The sequence below is a fragment of the Rhamphochromis longiceps genome, linkage group LG13 (assembly GCF_057381845.1).
Source record: "Rhamphochromis longiceps isolate RC_006_pf linkage group LG13, R_longiceps_female_GT1.1, whole genome shotgun sequence".
Classification (NCBI taxonomy): Eukaryota; Metazoa; Chordata; class Actinopteri; order Cichliformes; family Cichlidae; genus Rhamphochromis; species Rhamphochromis longiceps.
Window position 1 is genome coordinate 8,691,263 of NC_140569.1, and position 17,778 is coordinate 8,709,040.

Consider the following 17,778-nt stretch of genomic DNA (forward strand, 5'->3'; position numbering starts at 1 on the left):
TATAAGATGAATTACGATTTGTACTTAAAAAAATCTCCTCTTACAGAACGTGACAGTATATGGTTTAAATATTGTGAGCTGAGATGAAAGTATGCGAGCAAACTGCTGCACTGTTTGTTTTGATTAAAAGTCTGTATGATCTTGGACATCTTTAATAGTCTTTGCTTCCTAAACATTTAAATTTCAACAGACTGTTTTTAGCAACCTGAGAGTACATACTGCAAAAGTCCATAAAGTCTCACTTTTTTTCAGTCCAGCCTGGTGCACTGGTCCAGCGTGAGATGGCAGCAATGTGTGGCCCAGATTGTGATGATGTGATGGATGATGTGAGTAATTCTCATTAACTGGGAAATGGCACATTAACATTTATTACTTCTGAAAGAGGTATGATTACCTGCACTTGCATTGGTTGAGCACAGCCCTGCGTGCAGGCGCTTTTAATTCCCAGATTACGCTATCCTCATATATATATGGCTTGTGAAACAGAACACACGACTTCTTTATTTTCCTGCTTGCTGACATTTCCAGTAACTGCAGTAAATTTTTAGTCCAACTTTTCTTTTCACTGCAACTTGGAAGTGCGTTTTTTTTTCTCTTTTTTTCCCCCTGTGTCGGCAACAGGATCAGACTTAAACCACCTTCTACTTTGCCGCTGTCTGCCTCTAAACACCATCCTCTCCTGTAGTAAGTATGGCTCTGCTCTCTGGGGTCTACAAGTGTCCCAATCCCTTCCTCTGGCCTCGGTTTCTAACCTAGATCAAATGTTAGGCTTTAAAAAGCTAAAGTTTGATGTGGATGAGCAACTGCCTATGAAACACTTTAATCCGCAATGCTGTAATGTATTTAATTTCACACCCTCTGATGGTGTTGCCCCTTCTTAGGATTACCCAAGGGAGGAAGGGGTGGGGGTGGGGGCACGGGGGCATAGCGAGAGAGGAGGGGGCAGTCACTGAAGCTCTTCGTAAGAGAAAGCAAGACTTAGGAAAGACAGAAGGAGAGAGAGAAAAGGCACTCAAGAGCTGTTCAAGTAAGGGAAGAGAGGGATGGCAAAGAACAGAAAAAGATATGAGAAAAAGAGAAAAATGCTACATATACACAGAGGAAAGAGTAAGAGTTATAAAGACAGGAGTGAAAAGTGAGGTAAAAAAGCGTTTCCAAAACCAGAGAGAAAATCTTGGCTTCACAGAGAAAAAAGGAGAATGTCACTTTACAATTTGGAATGCTTGTATTCAAATAAGAGGTCGGAGCTTTGGAGCCCAAAGAATGCAGCTATATCTGCATTGTCACATCCCCCTTGCTTGGATAAGGGGAAAAGACACCCTGGCAAATCCCATTGTAGAGCTTGGGAGCTTCATAAAAGTTAAGGAGCGATGGATATAGTCTTGGCCCCCTTATGAGATGAGGATCTATCTGGCCTGGCTTCGGAAGCCGTAGACGCATACGCAGGGATATTGGAGGCAATAATTCCCCGGGACGGGAGCACACACAGGCTCCTTTATATCGCCCCCTAATATCCAATTTACGGGCTCAGGCCCTCCGCCAGAGCAGCCCCCAAGAACTTAGAATGCACAAACGCCAGCGTGAGATGGAATTAGGGCCAAGTTCTCTTTTCTTCTGTTTGCCAAAAGTTTGAGGCTTACAGAAATATGAAACGGTTTTTTTCTCTCCCTCAGTCTCTGTCCCTTACTCCCTTCCCTTTCCTTTCCTCTCCCCTCAACCCCCCGCCCTATCCGTTAACCAAATTCATCCATTAAATAGACAAGGAACTGAAAGCAACAAATAATTTGGGCTGGGGATGGAAAATGACTTGATTTTGTGTGGTTTTGGATAATACGGAGCGAGACTTCCAACACAGTGTGCAGGAAATGGTGTAAACAAGTATCACTGATTGGAAATGATATATACTGTAGTCATTAAATATATTTGGCTTTCTTTGAAATGTGTTTCTTCAAGGGTATTGTTGCAATGCCAAATTCCCAAGAAAAAAAATGTTTTTAATAATTTAGAAGAAAAATACATGGGGGAAGGAAGTCTATCATGCTTAGATGAGTGGGGATTTATTTAGGTTCTGGGTGGAAAAAGTAAAAGTTAGAAAGTGTATACATGCTTAAGAGGCGTGATATCCCTCCTCTGCTGATCTCCTTATCCTCTCCTTAGGCTCCCTAAGCAGCATGTGGTGCATGCACACAGACAGGCACACAGACAGTGACTTTCCCTCTGCTATTGCTGGATGAATCTCCTGTGAACCTTGCCAGCCGCCCTTGCCTGTGGATGTATTTACTCATAACAAGGGCTTAGGCCAATAAGAATATATGGTGATTTATACTGTGACCAGCAGGGGATTGTGTTGCCCTGATGCTTTAAGTATTTTACACTTTGCTAAACTCTCTGACACCTCCAGGGATAAAATCCCCCATTTGTACCAGCCCCATCTCCGCCTCTAAGAAACTCTGCACTAAGCGACAACAAAACAAAGTGGGATCAAACCTCGTCATAGCAACGCAAGTCAGAGGAGATAATAATGTATTTGCTCCATTATATCTTAACATAGAAAAAAAAACAACACTGTTCTACAACTAATGAGCATAACGTGATGGAAGAGTCTACAGCCTTTGGCCCAAGATGATCATTGTTTACGTTCAAGTGACAAAGCCCTCTGGTGGCCACATTAATTATGACTCTGATTCACTAGCAGCAACGAAAGAATTTAGTTGATCTTAATATTGAGACAAGTCTTCAGATGGAGGAGGTCTGGTAGGAGCATCAATAAAGCATCAGAAAACCAAGAGGACTGCTGTTTGTTTGGTTGAGGGCAATGATGAAGTAGTTACTGTACCCAAGTCCAAGCTAAACCTTAATCACAGCAGTGTCCAGGGCTTAAGTGTCCTCAATGGTACCGTAAACATGCATTGCTTTCTTCTTTTTTCTGTGTTTTTTATGCCAATTAGTTCAATTCACAGCATAGACTAGATGAATGGGTTAGATGGCACAAAGTATTGACAGTTCAAAGACTTCTTGATAAACATGCCAAAAAAGTTTAATGGAACTGAACAATTAAGGCTTCAGTCACACAGGCCTAGAGACCTGACCACAACCACCTGATAAACACTAGCTGATAGGGGAAAAAGTTAGTGATGTTAGTGCTAGTGTTAGTGCTGAAGGTTGCTGGCAGTCACTAGTGTGAAAGTGATTGTAAAGAGGTATACGGTGGTGCACAGAAATCATATTTGTGATTGCTTTGATTGCTAGCAGTTGCCAGTAGATTGGAAGTCGTGGATGACACTGACTTGCCTGTGCAGGCACAGGTAGTGAAACTAAAAAGTGCGACACAAACTAAGAATAGTAAGAAAAGTTTTGCCTTTGGAAATTTGTTGGTTGCAGCAAAGAAACGTATATTTTCCTTTGAACTTGAATGTTCTCCGTTTCCAGTTTGCGTTACATTTTTTAAGTTTCACTAACATTTGGAAAGTAAGACAGTCAAGATCTCCCATACAAACTATGGGCTGTCGTGGTAATCTGCTAGCAGTAAAGTCTGTTTATTGGGTGCTATGACATCTTGTTTCCTACAGGGGTTCACTCCGATGAACAGGTTAATAAATCAATATTCCAGAGACTTTTACTCTACATAATCAGGAATGTAGTAGTAAGAAGGTTAATTATTTAATTGAGTGTAATATAAAAGATATAATAGATTTTATTTATTAGATAATGCTATATGAGTGTTTTACACCTATTCGTAGAGCATAAAATAGCAACAGGCTAATCAGACATGGTTTGATTACTGTGCAGTTTGCATGGTCACCTCACCACAGCAAGATGCATCTCTTCTGCAACCCCAGACAACGCTCATCTTTCTATTGTATACTGAAACTTGGCGTGACGGTTGGGAATGGAAAATAGGAATCGCTTGAAGGCAAAGGAACAATGTTGTACATTAAACAGATTCAGGTTAGGAACGCCCAATAAAATAAGCTGTTAGCACTGTGGTTATGTTTATTGTAATGCTAGGTTGTTTTCCTTGCCAGGGCAGAATGTCAGCATGATGTTTCTCAGGTGTGAACACACGTGCGCACCGTAAGTGAAGTGTGCAGGCACGAAGCGGTGGTTTGCAGATGATTGGCTTCTTGTTCAATGTTAGAAAGCAAATTGTAAAACTCTCAAGGTAGTTTGGAACAAATTGTGATTACTGGGCCTACATTTGTTGAGATGCACGTACTAGTTACTTAAAATAGTTTACATCATTTTAATGGCCTCTCATTCTATCGCAGCTCAGCCACTTTCAATAAAATTTATAACATGTGATTAGATACCTTTTTTTAACATTTGATCGTATTAGAGAACTAACATATGTATATAAAAGATGAGTCATTTAGAGTCCTCCTCTCACCTTGGTTATTTGATTCCAGCTGTGTGCCATGTCTCTTTTCTGACTTGAAGGAAAAAGCACTTCTGCAAAAAATATACTCGTGCATCCTCGATTATACTTCATCCCCACCTCTTTTTGACCTCCAGATGCATTTTAGGAGCCGAGACATCCTTCAGCATGGCATATTGAGATTGATTTCCAGGTCACAGCCAAGAGGACGGAAGAGACGAGGAAGCACAAATAAGCAATATGAGAAAAGCCTTTTGTGCTTTCAAAAATGATGAATAAGAACAAGCTGATGCCATCTAAAATACAGTGGCAGAATTTGAATTAAGTCCTTATTGTGAATCCTTATTTTGAATTTAAATGAATTTATTCGTATTTGCTACTAAGATGCTAGATGTCTTGAGTTCTGAACCTGATTGGACTAAAGAATCTTTAAATATTACATTAAATCCATCATCTTACACCGCACTTAACTTTGACAACCAAAGACAAGCGGTTGCAACTTTTACAAACTTTTCACACAGAGTTGAAACCAAAAAGTAACCTTAGAAAACCCCTCGTACGAGCTATTCGACTCCATCAAAATCCGTCTTTGTCATAAATTATCAAGTCATTGTGGCCAAATTCTCTAAATGCTATCGCATTTGAGAACCCAACGCTAATATTATCCATCTACCTTCCCCGAAAGGTCAAGTAAAGTGTGCCCAAGTCATAAAAATTCCCCATCTCATTATTTGAGCATTTTTCTGGCTAGTGGCAGGGGTGCAGTGCAGTGGAAATGGAATGATATATTGGCGTTGGTCAATAGTCGATCTATAATGACTGTGTTGTTGGGCTTTCACTTTAGAATAATTTATATCCTTCCTAATCAATAACTAATCTTGGGCATAGTCAGCACTGAAATAAAGAGGAGAATGATGATGGCAGGGGGAGAGGCTCTGCTGGAATGTGTGGGAATGTGATGCCCCACCACCCCCCACCCCTCACACCCACCCGCAGTACACACACACACACACACATACAGGTCTCTTCTCCACCAAGTAGTTCATCACAAACCATGTAAAGTATGGGTGGAAGTGTACTTTTTAGAGGTAAATGATTGATTTTGTGTTATGCGTGTGTGTGTGTGTGTGTGTGTGTGTGTGTGTGTGTGTGTGTGTGTGTGTGTGTGTGTGTGTGTGAGAGAGAGAGAGAGAGAGAGAGAGAGAGAGAGAGAGAGAGAGAGGCAGAGAGAGGTGGGGAGAGTGATTTTACTTAAACAACTATCTTTGTGAGAACTACTTTAAGTTTTAGAGCACTGTCGCGCAGTTCCCATCTCTTTCTCACAGTCCATCAGAGGGCTGTTTGATGAAGAATACTTGGCCTTAGCATTAGTGTTGGGGTCAGCCACTTAAAGTTACAGTATTCTGTTACAGTATTATGTCCTCACAAATATATCTACACAAGCGTGCATGTGTACGTGCCCAAACATCTACATTTCTGTTAGTGTTTTGAACACGAGTGTGTACTTGTCCAAGCATGTCTGTGTTTGTGTGCCTTTAACATTTATGTGTGTACTTGTGCGCGTGTGTGTTGGCCTGTGGAGCTGAGGGGGCTGAACCCTCTGCCCTCAGATTAGCCCCTGGTTGATAGGATTAGGCTCTAATGACTGGGACTTGGAAGACAAAGGGAGTTTCTGCAAAGAGGCTTAGATATGGAAGAATTAACAGCAACCTTGCATTGCTCTTTCTTTCTCTTTAGCTTTTCTCCTGCCTTGTTCCCTCCTTCTCTCTTCTTCTGTCTTTATGACCTTTCTCATTGTCTCTTGCATAGTCTTTGTCTCTGGATGTCTTATAACACACTGATGCTTTCCATAACTGCTTTCAGACAAGTGCATCCACTCATGCACCTTTGTGCGTTTAGAATACACAAATGCTCACCATTGTTTCAAATTGCATAAACTTTCCCTTTAGACTGGGGACACTTTGTCTTTATATTTTAGCTTAAATGATTGTTTAGATGTCAGCAGATATCTGACCCTTTTGGGTTTATTGGTATTGTATCTATATAAACTTCAACGTATACATTAAAGGTTCGCATAAGTTTTACATTTTCAGACTTCACCATTCAAGCTCATGATGTGATATATCAGGCTATCATTATAACTTTCATTGTGATGCTAAATTCTTCAATTTCTATGTGTGACTTTTCTAAAAAACAATCTTCTGTATCTTCTAGTTTGAGATCTGAACATTTTATTTTCACAAATAATAATAATACAAACAGAAAATGACTCTGTTTTAAGTCCTCGGAGACAGAATTCTTCACATTTACTCCAGAAAAACGACCAAGAAATTGAGCTCTCACTGGGAAAATCAAACATCTTGAAACTCTTTGATACGATTCAGTGCCGTCAAATCACCGTCAATACCAAACAGTGCTACAGTGTCAATGGGTCTGGGTTTTTCTATAGTCAGCCTTATTAGTGCTAAATGGTCTGATGCGCCAAGACCCTGCTCAGGTTCTAATTGCCCCGGTCTCAGATGCTCTTTTAGAGGGAGCACCAGCCGAAACGCAACACAACAACAGCAAAAGAGAGGGATTTAGGAGATTTTCTGCCAGCTTACGTAAGAAGAGAGGAGAGCAGCTTCTTTTGGTCGGAGCAGAGTTTATGTGAGCAAAGATAAACCCATTGGTGGATGAAACCATTAGAAGAGTATTGCTCAATAAGCCTTGGTATTTTAATTTGGAGCAGAGCGTGTGTTGTGTTTGAAAAAGTATTGTGTGGGATGCAGTGCAAGGCCATGCTAGCAGTGTCTGCGAAAAGGAAAAACAATGAGGGGAGAATGATGAAGAACCTCAGAATAAAGCAGGGCGGGGTGGATGTCAAGGTCTGTTTGGGAAGTCATGTATGGCGGTATGAGTGCGAAGGCTGAGTGTTGGTTTACTGAGCCCCAGCTGGGCTCTAATCCGACTGACTTTCATAAACCTGACTGGGCAGAGCAGCCACAAGCATTGGCATTAGCACGAAAGAATCACTGTGAGGCTGTGTACAAGCCAATCTTCTGTCATTACTAATCCTGTTACTCAGCTGTTTATTTAGTATCCTTAGTTTCTTGCCAAAGTCATCATCTCAACTTCATCAGTGAGAAAATAAAGAAAGCTCCATCTGAACACGTGGTAAAGTTTTATCAGGATATAAGTGACCTACTAGCATTTAAAAATAATGTGAAGATGATTAATTTTGCCATTTTAATTACTCTGCAGTAGCTTTTTCTTATCTCATTTAAAGTAAAACTGTCCCAAATATTCCTGGAAAGTAATAAAATGGACACAGTTAGTGAGTAATTAGCAGAGAGACTTGGCCTGATATGTTAATACGTCACAATGATTCTCAGTTCAAAGTCTGGATGTGGAGGTAGGATCAGCGAGGCAGCCTCGGCGCACATGTCAGAACTCCACCTCAAAGCCAAATCAACTGCATTTACAGTATAATAACAGTGACATCATGCAGTTTTCCTAACTATCCCCTGAGTTATGGTGAGTCCAATTTGCCCTAAAATGCTTGCATACGTATGTACACACAGTCACATGTATGAAGTTGTGCGAGCGCATGCACACACACACACACACTTACTTCTCTACTGCGCTGTACACCACAGTCTGTTAGCTTTTATCTTGTGCTGGGCAGTAGATGAGGACCATATGCAGCCTCAGTGCAATTATAGTGTGGTGAATTGGTAGGACAACAAGAGGGCGTTTTAACGGAGCAGTAAATGCAGGTAAGGGCCTGTATTAAGCCAGATCAGGTTCCACTGATGTTGTCAGCTGGAGACAGGCTCTCAGACAGCCTGTGAGTGTGTTTGTAGGTGTGTCCAAGCGTATGTGTTTGCATGCAGGCATGTTTTATGTGCATGTTTTGATTGAAATGTAGGTAATATTATATCAGAGGAAACAGTTACCTGTGTTTCTTTGAGGAGCAGTTTTGGTTACCGGCAATGTGACTTTCTTCATAAGTATATGACACACGCATATGTAATTTACCTGTCTAAATGGCTGAAGGAAATTGCATGTGATCCATAATGGTTATGGGGATATGACCCCACCAGGCTTTTTTTATTTTCTAGTGTCTGATAGGTGAAAGGTCAATCTCTAAATTGTTTGTCTGCAGCCCTATAATGCTGACTCCCAAGGGAGGCTCGGCTTAACCCACACCGATCCTAAATCACCATTGTATTTAGTTTTTTTCTAAAGTTAAGAAAAATAAAAGTATTACAGTAAAAAGTAAATAAAATCAATAATTAATATTAATGTTTGCTAATTAGGTTTGTGTAACAAATGTCCAGTGGTAGAGGTATTTCATATCACAGTGCAAGTAAAAGTTCTGTATTCAAAAATTGTTATCATTAAACATTAGGAATAAAAATCTAAATATACTGACGAATATTAATTGAAAATATTAATTGTGATGAATGCATAATTTCATAAAAATGTAATCTAGTAAAATTTGCTTGTGTATTGAAGGATTATTGCTATTAAAAACTAACCTTAAATAGTAATTTGAAGTGCACTACTTTGATCAAATGTATTACCTACGACATAAACCCTTTGAAAGAATCCAAAGCTGCTTGATTAATGTAAAGAAAAATGTATAAAGTACAACAAAGGAGTGATTATGTCCAAATCTGCTTACTTTTTCATCACTGTAGACTACTTTTTTTGCCACGTCTTCCTGATACTTGAGCATGCTCATCTGATATTTAAAATGAGCTGCAATCAACTGCCAAGAGCATTTTGTCAATATTGTACGGAAGCAACAGATGTATGCACCATTACCTGCAAATGCTGTATCAGTCTATTGATTCTGGACTATTTAGGAGTTTAATCCACATTTATGTTCATACGTTGGTTATTTTTCAGAATTTGGTGAAAATAAAAGGAACACAATAGCCAGCTGCAGGGGAAGTTCTGGTGGTTTGGTGGTGAGGAGGGAATCCAGGCACAGTGTAATCATTGCTCACATGTCAATCCAGACTGATCAGCTCTGTCACTGCTTTTGGATGGAAACAGTTTTTTCTTCCCTGTGCGGAAAGCAGAAGCGGTCAGCCACAGCTGCCCTTTTCCTGTCTTTGTTGTTAAATGACAGAAATATTTAGAATCTGTTTTCCATTTTAGTTATGTTTATTTGAAAATGGGTCATCCGAAATGAAATTTCTTCTGCTGAATGAAAACTCGATCACAGCTTTTTTTTTGTTTTGTTTTTTTAGGCTCAAACTGATTTCAAAACATTTTAAAATGTAGGAGTTGTGGTATTTTAAAATTATGCATGTCAGAGAAAACAGACATAAATGTTCAGTGACTAAAACATGTATTCCCAGCCGTAACTTCAGAAGATTTTTTTATTTGAGTTTGCTGAGGAGAAACCACATTTCTTTTTTCATTTGTTTAACCAATGTATCCACATGGTACTCATGTACATTTCCATAGAAGTTATAAAACCAAGATGCTTTTGCAAACTCGAGTTCAGAGATTGACACTTAAACTACACTAAAATATGTCTGTACACAGCTATAGATATTTATCTTGTCTAATGTGTCTTCTTTTGTACCCATATGTGATCACTAATAGTAAATAAAAGTACAGGAAAAATGAGCTGCAGTGAGTGCAAATGAGTCTTTATATTAGCATATAAGTGTCAATGGACACTTGCAGATAAGTGTTTCAGTAGAAATCACTGTAACCCATTACATTCCTGGGAACAGTTTAACTGTCATAAAAAATAGTTTTAAAGAAAACCAAACATTGCACAGTAAAGATTAATGATTAATTCTCACCCGAGAGGTGATGCTATATGAGGCTTTTTAGAACGGAGGCTTCGTAATTCACAGGTTCTGTCTGCATTTAGAAACTCAAGGACAAAGCAAGAAAAGTGCGAGGGAAGACTAATTATTGGAGGCAGGTGTGGTATAATGTGTCATAAACAAATGAGGAAAAAGAGAGTGACGGAACAAAGGGTACAAAGATAGAAATGTCAAACATTAGCGTGTGCCAAGTCATCTGTTGTTGTCTTTTGATGGTTATGACACATGTGATAATTAACAAAAGCTTAGTGGAAGGCATTTACAACAAATCACGCTACCTTGATTCTTTGACAGTTTTCATGTGGGTTTAGAAAAACTTTTCCCAGAAAACAAGTTTGTCTCATTCTTTGAAAAACCTTGGTGGATTTTCTCTTTTTAAATTGCCTCCATTTACTATGAAGCCACAGTTAGTGCACAGTAGAGCAAGCTTTCACCATATCGCTGACATTTGTTGTTATGAGATGAATTTATGCTTTGAAAGCTTCTTTATTAGGATCCTTAGGGTCATACAGTATACAAAGGATCTTAGATGAGAGCTGACCGCTGACCTCCTCTTGAACTTCAGTAGAGATAACTTTGTTTAGAAGAGATGGCAGTAGGTTCACTAGAAACCGCTGCAGTCAATCAGTATGTTTAGTAATCTGATTCGCTGCTGCAGGGATGAACGAGTGCCCTGCTGCTGAACTGGAGTGCACACGTCTGACCTGTTATGCCAAATATTTGCTCTACATTTCATCTCAACATTTTCCTAACAAATGTGAAATTATTTTGAAGTCCAAGTCATAACGATCATTGGCATATTGACAATATGTCTTGTAAGCTAGTGGCTCTCAAACTGTGGGGTGGGCCCTCTTTTGGGGGCAAAGGGCCACTGCAGGGTACTATTGATGACCTGGGGGAGTTATGGAGTAAAACACAGTTGAATGAATAGAACTTTTGTAAGGAAATTACAATGTATCTATATTTAACTAAAGTTAACAATTATGTTGCGTGGGGCATAAACTTTTTTCACTGTTGGAAAGGTGTTACGCCAGAACCTGAAGGCATCACAGTCTAATGAAATCCACACTTTTTTAAAAAACAAACTTGATATTTATATACAGCCTACTGTAAATTGATGTTGTATCTAGTTGTTGCATATGTCTCTCCATGTTTTATCTTAATTAAACTGTGATAAGGAAAACATCAAATGCTTTAAAATGTAAAGGATGACAAAATAAAATTCAAGATTTATTCATATTTATGTGATGTTGGTTTAAGTATTGTTCTGATTTCACATTTTTACATTATATATGAAAAGTTTTATATTGCCGTATTTTTTATTTTGCAATTGCAATAAAACAAAGTAAAGGGATCTCTCAGAATTAATTCTGAAACACTTTGCAAAACACTTTGTTAAGAAATGAATTGGTTTGCTATTAACTGGGTGGCCATGTCAAAGAGGTAAGTGGAAAGCTGCAGCTTTTATCACCTTCATTGACATACGATATGAGTACTTCACAGTGGTTTTGTGGTGAATGTTACAGCTGCATTTTGTAGTGACCATGTGTTTACTGCTGCCTGGGAGATAAAGAACAGCCACAAGCCAACACTGGCCGTGGTTAGGGTTTTTCTATTCTAGCAGCCACTGTGGCAAGAAACTGGCTATCATCTGGAGGAACGGCTGTACAAGAAAAGATTTTTAAAAAGTACAATTTGGCTGCAAAGCCTGAGAAAAACATCTGTATATTTGCTGTAATGCTGTTCAATACTGAACCCTATTTAGATTAAATTGATTACCCAACTGTTTCCTTTACCGTACACTGCATTTTATGCTATGGACACAATACTGTTTTATACAATTTAAAACAAAATATGTCAAGGGGACTGGAATTTCCCTTGATATGTGTATTATATGAATTAAATATCTCATAAAATGTACAAAAACAAACATGACTTCTAAAATTTCTGAAACGGTCCCTTTTAACCGATTTCCATATAAGAGTAAACTAGCTAGCAATCAACTTTAAAGATATCAAGCTCAGACTGAAGACTATATTTTGATTTTAAAAACACTTTATAGCTTCCTTATAGCTGATGTTGTCTGTTTCTCTACTGGGGTTTCCTGGTTTATTACCACTAGGCTATGCTGTGCTCCCAGGCCTCTCTCTGCTCCGGCCTAAACTCACACCCATCCAGAAAAAGATGAGTCTTCACACCTCTTCTGCAGCCTTGCCTCACTCCTCCCTTCCTATCACTCTGTTTTCCCCCCTCCTGGTTTTATAGCTTAGCTCCAACACCCAGCTTTTTCCACTCGCCCTCTTCTCATCGTCATCCTTCATTTCTCTGCTTTGCCGCTCTCCTTTCTTCTCACTTTCCCTCCCTCCCTCTCTTTCTCCCTCTCTTAGGTGCTGATCAATTCACAGTCTCCCTGGGAGGTGTGAGAAAAGCCCCCGCTCATCCTCACCCATCCACCCGCAGCCACCCTTACCCCTCCAACCCTGAATGGATCACCTTTCAGATCATTCATCCCTGGATTTTTTTTTTTTTTTTTTTTTTGGGTTACAGGGAGTGGGGAGTTCAAGTGATGATGATGATGCCGATGATACTCTTTTCCTCCTGTTCTTCAGTTTCTCCTGTCCTCCTTTTTCACTTCATCATGTCTCTTCCTCTCTCTGCAAAAGTGTCTGCGACACCATTAGCACACCTGAAATAATAGTGCCGGTGACAAATGCTGCTGGAAGGGCTGGTTGAGAGAGACGCTGAGAGGGAAAGACAGAAAGAGGGAGAGAGTTAAGGAGGTGTGTCTGTGTGTGATAGAGCGGTGAGCTCTCTATCTGCCTGTGGTGTTAATTCAGATTCTGCAGCCCTTCAGAGTAAAAGTGGAGCTGCTGACCTGGTGACCAATGGCACAATGTGAAAATTGACGGGCAGCATTACAGGAACCTGTTCTCTCTGTGTTTGCGCACTTGAACGCACATGTTTAGAGGTTTATATGCCATATGTAACAGTGCATCTATTTTCACACACTTCTCACTGTATAGGAAAACAGCTGTTTATCACATTATGTATCCATAAGTGTTATGCAGTTTGAGTGTGAGATCCAAGGTGCTGTTGTGTCAGTTCTTGATCAGTCATTTGCAGTTGTTTATCATTAATCCACATGCTAATATTAATTATGCATTGCCATCAACGCAATTCATAGAGAAAGCAGTAGCAGTTCCCTTAGTGTTGAAATTTGATGAAGCTTTGAATATCTTTCTACATTTTGAAAATTAGAATCTTACACCTAGTAACATCTTGATGTAGACGGTTTATTAAAAAACACAGCTGAGTGATTTCTGCACAACATTTTATCTAAGGTTTGAATACTGAAAGTGTTGATTTGTTATGTTTAAGACTTTATTTGAAAAGTGTTTCTCTTAAAATGTTACCTGTGACACTTTGACAATAAATGAGCAGATCTGGTTCATGTAATATCAACATTTCTAATCCACCTTAAAATAAAACAACCACTCTATAATCAGTGACAACGCACCAAAATCCTTCTCACACCGTTATATATTTTATTAACATATTAAGTTATTCACATAAATAATGACAAGAAATATGACAAGTCACTTCTTTATAGAGTCAAACAATTTTATTCTGCCTTTAGTCCAACGTTTGGACCATAAAATGCTCACAGTGCAACAGAAGAACGCGTGAAATTTAATAGAGCCTTTACGCTGCGCGACTTTAGTATGTTATTTGAATGATCTGGTCAGGAATCCTCCCGTCCTTCTGCATCACATGTAATTTCCAACAACTCCGGTAGAAGGCGCAAATGATTAAGCATTAATGTGTGTGAGAGGCGAGAGCAGCTGAGATTAACATTTGGGCCAAAGCGCAGGATCCAGCAGGAGTGAATACTCCCTGAGCTGATTTCATGAAATTAATATTGCGAATCGTTTAAATACTGTGATCATACCAAAGTCAAGCTTATATCATTACCTAAGCCAAAGTATTTACCAAGATGTTTGGGCACCTTAATTATACTGCAAACATATTAGTGTCACTCTAGAAAGAAAAGCACCAAGCTTTCACATAAATCACAGCCCAAACACGCTTACAATGATTAAAACGAACTGTAGACCATATAAAAACAAATGCTGCACTTTCATATATGATCAGTATTTTATAAACGATGCTGGATAATGTGTGTATAATAAATTAGCCTTTTTATAATGAGTCATACCTGCATGTTACATCATATTATTTCTTGTTGCACTAACGTTTTAATCAGATATAAGCAAAATAAATGATTTACTTGTATAAAAAAATGAGTGCCCTTTTCTGACTGAATAGTTTCTAACTGGAGCTCACAGAACCTAATTGCGCCCTAATGTATCCTGTTGGGTTTTCTGACAGGCGTTAATAAACTAGTAGTTGCATAAAATTAGATAAACTGTGAAAACTTTGCAGCAGGTCTGTCTGTGTTCTGAAGCAGTGACACAAAGCAGAGAGGCTCAATGGCCTTTTTGCAGATCCCAACATGTTTAGGCGCAAAGCTGCGGAGCTGCAAAAAGTTTGACCTCAGTTTGACTCCGCAGGCTGCCAGTTGCTCCTTGTTTTTTCAAACAGCTACAGACAAGCAGTGATACAAGGGATCACCAAGAGCCAAGCCATGATTCATATCTCTGACCTGGAGGGGTTTCGTTTGTTATTTATTAGGCTAAGATTCAAATTAGTCATTTTTCTCTCTTTACATATTTACATAAAAAGCGAAAAATAATCGCGATTAACTTGACATAGTTTGGAATAAACACTTTGGATACTCCTTCTCTGCATTTTGAGTTTTAACCGAATTAAGTATAGCGTGTGTTTGTAGTGCATAAGGTGTGCAGTTTCTCTTTGTGTTCACTCTGCACGAGTCAAGACGCAGAGGCCGTCTAACAACGCTTTCATTTGTTTCCGCAGTCAAACATGCGGTCAATTTGCATTCAGTGGTTTGAAAGTAATACCTGCTGATTTTATTGAAACGACTCAAAGCATTATCGTCATCGCAAAGCGGATTAAACAGAAGTGACGGTATTTGCCCCCCTGCTCTCTTTCAGGATACCAAAATGCGCTGACCCTAACGAAGGAACAGCTCCGAGAGAGAAAGTGGAGCTCCAGTTTGCTTTTATGGATGCTAATTGACGTAGCTTAATTGCTTTATAATGCTATAGTTTTTTTAAAGTGAACAAGTGCTAATGTGACCCCCTTTCATGTTGATTTAACCTTACTTCTTCCCAATGACTCGCGAAAATTCCGTGTAGGTGAGCTGCATTATAATCTTTTGTATTCCAATAAATATAAATTTAGCTGAAAGCTGATTTTAACCGCAACATCCTCTTTAATTAGTAATAACTGAACGTGAATATTCATGTGGCATTCTTACAACTAATTATTTGCTTTGCCGTAAAATGAAGAAGAAAATGCGAAAATGAGAACTTCTACTCACCATTAAATAAATAAATCAGCAAAGTGGACGAAAACAAGTCAGCACAGTTTATTATTTGATCCCGTGTTCTGTGCGTAAAAGTCCGTGCCTTCTGGCTTCCCTGTGTCCGTGCCTCGAAGCCTCAGCGGCCAGACTGCGGGAGCCTTTGATAGTCATTTCATGCCTGTAAAACTGTCCCATCGGATCCTAACGCTCGGGTTTTACCACAGGAATCACCGCTGAATGTGTGAAGCCGCATTATCGTATTATGACACCGTTTCTGGCATCGGGGCAGATGATCGATGACTGGACGCACTGCACGGGGAAAAAAGAAGAGGGGTGAAAAAACTTAAAGCAGGCTGTCACAGACCAGCAACACCTTAACGCCTCATGAGCATAATCAGGAGATAAAATGGATCTTTTAGACACTCTCCATTTACGTGTGATGGGCTGAAAAATAAATGAAAAAGTTGTGTCGGTCATCGTCATGTGACAAAGAGTGACAAAATCTGCAAATATCCTTTTGTAACTTCAGGGGGAAAAAACTAATAGCTTATCTCTTAAAACTAATCATGTCCACCTTAATCCGTTTTTATTATATTTCTTCATATGCCACGGAATATCTCATTAATATTTATGTAGAAATAGGTAATCAAAGTTCATTTTTAATTAAAAAATATCAGCTAAATTAAATAAGATTTGTAGTTCTTCTCCTCCCGGTGAGGAATCATATATAATAAGATAAAATAGAAAATTCAAACAATTTGGTTAATTTATACCCAGACATTATTCAGTGGTATCATTACTTTTCTGAAATTCCTCAAGAATCCAAGTTCCCTTTCATATATTAAAGCTCATAAATATTTGACCAAACTTTTATAATCTCTGTACGGCAAATCGTGAAACTCAAGTGAACGCTTCATTATAAAAAAGACAAAAGTTAAATTAATAAGGATTCCGAGAGGAGAGACATTATCATATCTTAGGAGTAGTTCTGTTTGGTTAGGGAAAGTTAAGTGAAAGTGTAAGTGCGTTTAGAGGGACGTAATTAAGTTGGAGATGTGAAAATTTGTGTGTGTTTGGTAGGGGGGTAAATGGAAAGGTAGAGAGGAAAGGGGGTGTCTTGGTCAGATATTTTGAGTTTTGGCTAAATTGCGCACTGTATAAGCTGACAGAAGCGTAAAGTGTGTGTTATGTATCCGCGGCCGACTTTTTGTTTTGCACCTCCTCGCCAATGTGGCCTAAAACCGATCAATCAGCTCGGGATCGATCATGTGGGGAGCCAATAGGGGGCTCCCATCTCTTTGCCTCCCTGCCATTGGACAGCCCGGGCTGACTGGAGCGACCCATTCGGCACTACTGTGGGGGAGAAAAGTGGATAACGTTTACTGTTATTTAGACATAAAAGATGCTTTGACGACGACTTTAATGTTTTATATACTTATTTCAGTATCCCCTTTTCTCATGACGACTCTCATCAACATCCGGAGTAATTAAGCTGCTTTCGTTTGAAAAGCAACCAACTTTTAAAATAAGTATAAATGTTCCAAATGACGTGTTTAAAGTTGCTTTGTTGTTCTTTCTATTTAGACTGGACAATTTCTCCAAGGTTTTTATATGTTGTTTGCTTCTAGTCTTTCAGTTATAAAATCAAACACGGGAAGCAAATCGACTGCACAGAAGTCGAGCTGCAAGGCCGAAAACCTGCAAAACTGGATGTTTGGCTGCAGTGGATTTCATGCATAAAGAATGATGACAGCCTCTCAGAGGCTTCGGTTGACTGCAACATTACTGGGATGAGCTCGACTTATTTTATTCTACAGCTCATTTTCTTTCATTATAAAAATATTATTAACTTACAGGCTCTTAATAACGTACCTGAGAACAGCTCACTTCAGAGTAGAAAGTTGGTTCAGTAACTCGTTTACAAACTATAAGAAGAGAAGTGGGTGCTGGACGTGTCAGTCCCGAATTCACGTGTTTTCCAGACTGCAGAATAAAGTCAGTTTGTGAGGATGAGACATGAAGTCGAAGTCATAGATGAATATTCTGTGTTTAGTGTTGTTCCAGCTCGCAGTGCGGCTGGCTGGCTGGGCTCACAGGGTCCTCCCACCCCCCCTCCT

At 39.3% G+C, this 17,778-nt stretch overlaps 1 long non-coding RNA gene across 1 annotated transcript; it reads right to left on the reverse strand.

Annotated features, from left to right (window-relative positions):
• Positions 1–9,620: 9,620 nt before the first annotated feature.
• Positions 9,621–17,717, reverse strand: LOC146655332 (uncharacterized). Its single transcript, XR_014914269.1, has 3 exons — positions 17,534–17,717; positions 15,677–15,970; positions 9,621–12,953 (listed from the first exon to the last, which is right to left on the reverse strand). It is a non-coding gene; the product is annotated as an uncharacterized LOC146655332 (long non-coding RNA).
• Positions 17,718–17,778: the final 61 nt, after the last annotated feature.